Source organism: Eurosta solidaginis, chromosome 1 (genome assembly GCF_040869045.1).
Source record: "Eurosta solidaginis isolate ZX-2024a chromosome 1, ASM4086904v1, whole genome shotgun sequence".
Taxonomy (NCBI): domain Eukaryota; kingdom Metazoa; phylum Arthropoda; class Insecta; order Diptera; family Tephritidae; genus Eurosta; species Eurosta solidaginis.
Genome location: NC_090319.1, coordinates 182,979,219 through 182,987,163, shown reverse-complemented (window position 1 = coordinate 182,987,163; position 7,945 = coordinate 182,979,219). Strand labels below are relative to the sequence as shown.

Here is a 7,945-nt window from a genome sequence, read left to right as displayed (position 1 = left end):
TGGCCAGCTTTTAGAGATATGTTCACGACGATATACATCCACAATACCGATCTGAAAGATGTCGAAAAATTATACTATTTAAAACAAAAAACGCAAGGGGAGGCAAAAGAAATAGTGGGCAGGTGCTCTTTAACAAACGAGGGTTTTGCAACCGCTTGGAAAAACTTAAGCGACAGATACGAAAATAAACGTATCCTAGTAAACACCCAACTTAAACTCTTATTTAATCTGACGGCAGTCGAACAGGAGTGTGGAACCTCAATCAAAAAAATTGCAACGGGAGATCAACAATTGCATCTCCGCGATACAATGTCATAATATTGACATCACAAATTGGGATGCAATTATAACTTACTTATGCTCCACAAAACTCCCTGAATCTACACTGGCTCTTTGGGAACAGACCGTAGAACGAAAAACAGATATTCCGAAATGGGAGGATATGGACAAATTCCTGTCCAATCGCTTCCAGACATTAGAGACGGTTCCCGATCTTAGGGGCAATAAAAAGACAAAAACACGCAAAAGTCAGAATTCGAATTCTAGGGAAAATTCTACGAAACTCGGGGTTTACCAAGCCAGCGTACCAAAGTCGGCATGTAAGATGTGCAACAGTACGTAGCACAAATTACGAAATTGCCAAAAATTCCGTAGGTTGTCCACGTCAGGAAAAATCGAATTTGTCAAAAACAATAGTTACTGTCTGAATTGTCTGTCGGGTGGACACACCGTGACACGATGCACTAGCCAATTTAATTGCAGCACGTGCCACGCAAGGCACAACACCTTGCTCCATCTTCCGACAGCACAATCAAAGACAACTCCTCAAAGGTGGACTCAAAACGCCACCGACAATACACCTTCAACCTCACAACAGGCTAGGGCAAGGATGGAGTCTGAAAAAAGACAACAATGTTTTGCGGGGCAGTGGACCCGGGGAAATCGGGCGGTATGCGTTGCAAATAAAAAGAAATAAAACACCGAATGAGAATCAAAAAAATAATAATTTATTCACTATGTAAAGAAGATGTGGTTATTAATTATCAAAGGTTCGCTAAGGTGAAAGTTCAAAACACAAAAGGTGTGCAAGAGTACACTCGCGGTATGTAATGAAGGGGCCTCATTAATTCCAACTCAAAGTATTGGGTAAAGAAAGAATTAATTAAACGCACGCTTCACTATGCACAAATAATTCCTTGCAATATTAATTCACGGAATTTAAAGATGGGAATTAATTTAAGGCACAAGGATGAAAATAATTATATGCACACACTTCAAAATACAACTTAGTACCGCGTACAATATGCACTTGGCACATTCAAATTCATGCGAGTGAATTGCAAAAAAAGGCAAATTGAAAATTAAAAGTTATGTGACAATGGCTAGGAGCCAAAATTATACAAAATAAATTCACTAGGCAATTCAGATGTATAACATTAATTATTTGCAAATCTTAACTCACTGATACTCGCACTGTATAAAATGGTTGGTTTTTTATCTTACTCACCTGGGGCTAGCTGCTGGCTCTTTGATGTTCCAAATAGAAAAAAAAAAGATTTAAAAACGAAAAAGGTCCGCACCACCTGCCGATAGCTAACTTTCGTCGAGTTTTTCCCCTTTGAAGTTAGCGTTCGGCAGGGGTGGGCCGTTACCGGTAAATAATAATATTGCCAAAAAATGTGCATTAGGGTGGTAGCGAATATTTATGCTGGTGGCCTAAACATGCCGGCCCCCTTGCGGCGAGCAACTCGAAAGAGCAAAAGAAAAAACTGGTGAGTACGCCAGCAACCTTCCCAAGGCAGGATAAAATAAATAAGTTAAAACTATGATGTGTATGTATTGTTGGATCGTAAGTACGATCTCCGGCGGACATCCGTGCTCGCAGTAATGCAGCCTCGCTGAACTGTGGATGAAAAAGAAAAGCGCTAGTATTCAAATACGTGGGGTTGCTTGGTTTAAAATGCACCTTGTGGTATAGTTTATGGTTTTATAGTGGGTGGGCTCCGGACACGACGAGGCCGAATATTGTGGCTTGGGTGAGGAGCCCGCCGACAGTCGACGCGGGTGTGCCGCCGACCATAATACTGGCGTAGACGTCGGCGCCCAAAGTGAGCAACACTGGCGACGATCGGTAAAACGTCGGATCGGCCAGCTTCAGGAACTGGAATGGGGCCGCTACCGACGGGTCCAGATTTGCCGTGGGGTTTAACCTGGCATAGTTTGCTATTACGGTGGCTTGGGTCGTGATCTTTCCCGCTACCCCATACTTCCCTCGAAGAACGATGGTGCACCTCGAAAGACGTGCGGTATTGTTACGCTCCAGGTGTAGATCCTTGCACAAATTGGCATCGATAATGCTGGTGGGAGCGCAGGCATCTAACAGGGCGCGGACCAGGTGTAAACGGCCTCCTGCCTCAATTTGGACTATGGCTGTCGGCGCGATGGCGATCAATGCTCGAGTTATAGTCGGTGCCGCTAAATTGTCCCGGATTCGACCACTTCTTAAGCCGGCTGGGGTTGTTGTTTGGCGCGCGAGGGTGGTTGTGGTACCCTCCTTGCATGGTTGATACGGGGCCGCTCTGCCAGTGGAGCGTCGGGTCGAGCGGAACGGACGCGGCTCCGCGCCGCCCCGGCGCCTACTGGCATTGCGGTGCGATGGGCGGAAAGGACGGGTCTCCGCGCCATCCCCGTGTTCTATGTGTCTCTGATTGCTTTTCTGCTTCTCATGCTGAAGCAGTGGTCGGAAGGATCGTGCTTCTCCACTGGCCGTTGGGGCGATGGCTAAGGCGGCTGCACTTCTCGTGAACTCTTCCATCTCCTTCTCCTCCTCTTCTACCTGTTGGGCCCACGATCGTGTGTCCTCGGTGGTGTTGATCGATAGCACCTCGTCGCTTTCGTCGTCGTCGTCGCGCTCTTCACAAGGGATCGGGCGTGGCCGTGCTTGCTCGTCCTCCATGTGAAGCGTAGTGTGGTGTGGTTCACGGCAGCGGCGGCAACGGTCGTTGCTAGGGCATATCTCTAACCGATGGAACGGCGATAGGCAATTGGGGCAGTGCCGGTGTATAAGGACGGCCCGGAGGCGTTCTTCTGCCGACATTCCCCTGTACCGCGCGCATAGTCGTATGCCGTGGTTCTTCTGGCACAACCGGCAGGAGACGGTGAAGGAGTCAACGCGTTGCTCCGTCTTGTTGCGTTTGACCGAGAAACCCGTCATTCTGGAACGGGAACTTGTTATTATTTGTTTTGCATTTTAAGGGAGTTGGGTGGCGTATGGGCGGAGAGTAGAAGCTTAATTGGTCGAGCTTGTGGTTGGCGTACTCGGGTTAAGGGTTTATTTGGGATGAATAATCTAGTTAAGTTATTCTGCCGATGTAGTGACGTGTAGTGGTTGAACCCACTGTTAGGTTTAGTAAACTTTGATTGACATACGCCTAAAATGACCTTTCGTTTTGAAATTAGTTTCATCAGAATGAAAATGCTGATATTGAAATCCACCAATAGTAAGATTAAGAATTGTTAAATATAGACTTAGGGCAAACTATATTTTTTGGTGTTTGCCTAACGCAGGCAATACGCTACAATATACGATATATCACGGTAAACCCGTGTGTTGCCACGGCTCCTTGTAATTGCCCTACAAAAATTTGGTCACAAAACTTACCCACGCCCATGCAAATGTGACTATGAATATAACCTATGAATGACTGTAAAATGACTAGTCAAATAACATTGTGCAGATAAAATGTGCGACAAATGTAAAGAGGCCTTTATTTGCTGTCTGGGAACACTCTTTGTGTTGATTTGGGCCATGTTGTGTGAGAATCACAAATTGTGGTGTGTTTGTTGGCAGGGATAGCCTACACTATCGAGTGTGGTAACTTGTAGAGCTGTCAACTGATAACTCTTCCACTCACTGGAATGAGGCAGTTGTGCGGTGCTGCCAATTTGGCAGCGTAATGAGATATAATGGTCATGTCATGTATCATTTAGGGACAGCTCGCGTCTGAGTCTTGACGCGACATCAACGCTGATAATTATTTCTGGAAATTTTCATTTTTTTTGTTTTGGGTTTTCCCATAACGTGGATTTTGTTGAATTACTATTTCGTAAAAACATTCTGACCCTTCCTTTAATTATTTTATCAATCTTAAAGATTGTATTGAAATCTCCCATTAGCTCTTCCACCGTTAAGTGTACGCTACTAAACAACGTTGAAAGCCTTGGAAATTTTACGGTCTTAAAATTCGAAGTTATTTCTTTATAGTTCACGAAACAGTCTAAACTAAGTTGGAGTTTAGAAGAAAACTTAACTTTTCCTAATAAAAATAATAATGGAAACTGATTTAAGGAAAATACCTATTTTGCTTATTTTTTTTTCATGGTTTTTTTTTTGTTTTGATAAAAGGAAGCCCATGATACAAACCAGAGCGCGCTTTCTTGTTTAGGTCTATATTTTCGCGATTATATATGCATTCTGATTTTTGTTCTCGTGCTAACGCTCGGGTTTGTTGGATCTCATGGATCCGAGTTGTGATACCCTTTGGATCGCGCGCAATGTGCTTACTGCGTAAGAAAAAGGCATCGAGTGGCACCCTTGTTTCGTTCATTCAAAAATGTCATTCATTCATGGAAATGAGTATAGAGACATTTTTGAATGAATTTTCATAATGAAGAAAACTGGTGCTGGGTAAGTATACTAGTATCGTTCCCTTTTGATACTTTTATAAATTTTCTAATTTCTGCTTCTTTTATTTCATTTCAGCTCATTACTATTTTATTAAATATAGTTTGCGTCTAAATACGCACAAGGATGGTGAGATGCTAGTTGATTTTACTAGCCAACATTTCGTTCAATAAATTGCGGAATTAGCGAAAACATGTCAGCTTATTAGAACAAAGCTTAAAGAACAAAAACTGTGTAGCCGTGCTACATATTACAATTTCAAGCTAAACTCTTTGGGGCATTGCAGCAGTGCTGCTCTTCACCACGCTCATTACCGTTTTACGTTTGAAATCCCAACTCTTCTTTGATATCTACCCAGCGAGAGGCGTTTTTTTTATCAATTCAAATACATCATAGCTTTGTGGTTGGTAAAGCGACTACGTAACAAGGTTTATTACACAAAGGACGAACTTAATTCGGCCGAATTCCATGCGCAAATCGATCGTCAACAAGCGCTCGATGATGATCCACAAAGTTATGATGTGATCTCGTTCATGGGCGCAATGGCGTGCTCAAAGCTTGTCTCTATATTTACCCGAGCACGGTTTATATTGCACAACAAAACTGCCCGACATGCTTTACTTCACAACAGACGGTACGCGCGAGAATGATGAATTCGAAGGTTGCGGTTTTCATGTTTATCCCGAGGAATCTATGCGAGAGTGGCGCATACGTTACGAGGGTGAATTGCGTAACGCCACAGATGAGCGCAAACTTTTTCCTGTGCGCCGGAATATGCAATTTACAACGCAAGCAACTTTCTTCTATTACAGTCACGATTTGAGTTCGGCCGTCATAGCAGATTCGGTGGCGCGTGAGGCTTGGAATGACCCATTCTATAATTTACTCAAGCATGTACCCGAAATGGTTGAGAAACGCAAGCACTACGATCAAAGTGGCCGCTTGGTGGGTGAGGTTCAATTGGCGGAACGTTGCTTTCAACTCGAGTTGCGTGGTTTCCGTGATCATAGTTTTGGCACAGAACGTAGCCTCCAATATTAATCGTTATGTTTATGTTGTCCTCGTTTTGGAGGATGGCTCTAGTATGGTGGTTGGTATTCTAAGTCAACCCGCATTCTTTCTCTCATCGCTTAAAGTTGGTTATATCTACACGCCGCAGGGTGTTTATGAACCGATAACTGGTTGCAACTACGAACACTACACTTGTGGTGAGAAGGGTACGCCGCCACGTCATAAGACGTTTTTTTTTTTCGTATATACGGCAAAAGCTAAATATTTGGTGCAAATTGGGGAGCAACAATCGACTGTGCGTTATGTGGGCTCTGATTGGACTTCGAAGGTGTGCAATCAATTTGTAGCATGCACGGTGAATGGCAAACGGGGTCAAGGTATTACAGGATATCTGTATAAGAATAAGCAAAGTGAACGACCGGAGTCGGTGAGCGCATCAGATACGGAATGGTTTAAGCGCATGAAGAGTTACGAGCGTAATTTGAACAAATGCAAGGAAGAGGAAAAGGAGGTATTTTTCTTCTGAGTGTGGTTTGATTGAAAGCAGACGTAGGACTGATATGTGGTCAATGTGGCAGCGCATCGATCGGCTTTACTTTTTAAAGAACTGAGCTTAGAAAAGTCCAGCTGCCAAAACGTCTTTGAAGAAAGCGCTTTGCCTTCGAGGCATATTTGTGAAATAAATTTTCTATTTTTTTTGACCTCAAGTTGTGAAAGGTTTCAAAGGGTTACAACTTGTGAAACAAATACAAAATAAACCACGCAAACGTGTTGTAGTACTCATATCTGGTACGGGTAGCAATTTACAAGCACTTGTCGTGGTACATCGCAGGGTATGCATGCCGATGTGGTATTAGCTATATCGAATAAGCCCGATGTTATGGGTATTGAACGCGCGCAAAAAGCCGGAATACCTGCATTTGTGGTATCGCATAAGTTATATTATTTCACAGCGTACGGGCTTACGCATTACAAATTTGGTTCCACCACTCCTCCGCGTATCTGATGCAAAAATTGATACATTAAAAGGAAAAAATTTTTCAAGAAAAATCAATGGGTCGTACGGATGTCCAGGTTTTATCTCCTATCACAAGCCGAGTGATAGGTACAAAAAGAAACTCCGGGTTGGGAGTGACAAAGTCAGTTTAAAAAGGTTAATTGTGCGTGTCATCTCTGGACTATGGCTTTTTTTTGTGATGGCGCTTGCTTCGATGCAGCCTACCAGCAAATGGATTTAGACACTCGAGAAGGTAGGTTTTGCGAAAATCCATGGGCTAAAACCATAATGAATACAACATTTTCCTTTCTTCTTACTAGTTAGGCTGACGCTTTGGCATACGGGTTCTGTCTACATAAAGAGCGACAGCGATACCTTTGAGCACTTAATCACGTTTATATATCGGCAAAACGCTCATAACCGTTGACAATGTTGGTGGGATGTTGAACGCGGATTAATACGTCAATGGAAAAGGCGCTGTTGTAGATTGTGCGGCTTTTGTCAGGGGGGACAGAACCGATTTCTCCCTACAGCAACCATACAGCCTGACAGGGAGACTCAGGGTGAGTATTAAATGAAAAATTTCTGGCTCCCAAAACCACGAAACTTTATACATGTAATCCAGAGCAATGATTTTCTTTGATTTTGGCCCACAAAAATTTTTCAAAGCTGAAAGAAGCAATTTATAGGTACGGTGCGAGAACGTTGGCTAACGGCTAACTCAATTTGATGTGGGTTTCATCCCGGTTAATATGCATGCGTCACCGGGTTGAAACTTGGCATTAAATTCTTTAGCTCGACATAGCCACACGTCGTCTCGCAGCGTTGCCCTTGTTATATGATTAGATACGATTGCTCACTAAAGAGAAGGTGAGTGTCTGCCCTTTTGATATGTATAGTGATCATATCGCTCACCACATCTTACCAGGTGACATGTTCGGTATATTATTTAATTTGTATTTAATTGTCTTTTCAATGCTGATAGCTCACCATTTACGGGTAGTTACAGTGGATGAGAGGGGAGAGTGTGTTGGTCATGGTGGTGCTGAGTCCTTTTAGATTTGGGATTGTCTGCACCCGTGATGACTATTGTACAGATCCCTATTTGCATTAGGGGTTTTCGGGAGTTGCTATTGTTGTTGTACTTAGTATTTGTACGTAAATCCGTTAACATTGTTAGTTCGAGAACTGAAAATAATGTTTCAGAATGCCAAACGACTCAGCATTTAGATAATGGAACTTTGAATTTCCCT

General features: G+C 43.2%; 1 pseudogene; it reads left to right on the top strand.

The window, feature by feature from the left end:
- The first annotated feature begins 4,960 nt into the window (after positions 1–4,960).
- LOC137239068 (uncharacterized) lies at positions 4,961–6,221 on the top strand (annotated as a pseudogene).
- The last annotated feature ends 1,724 nt before the right edge of the window (positions 6,222–7,945 follow it).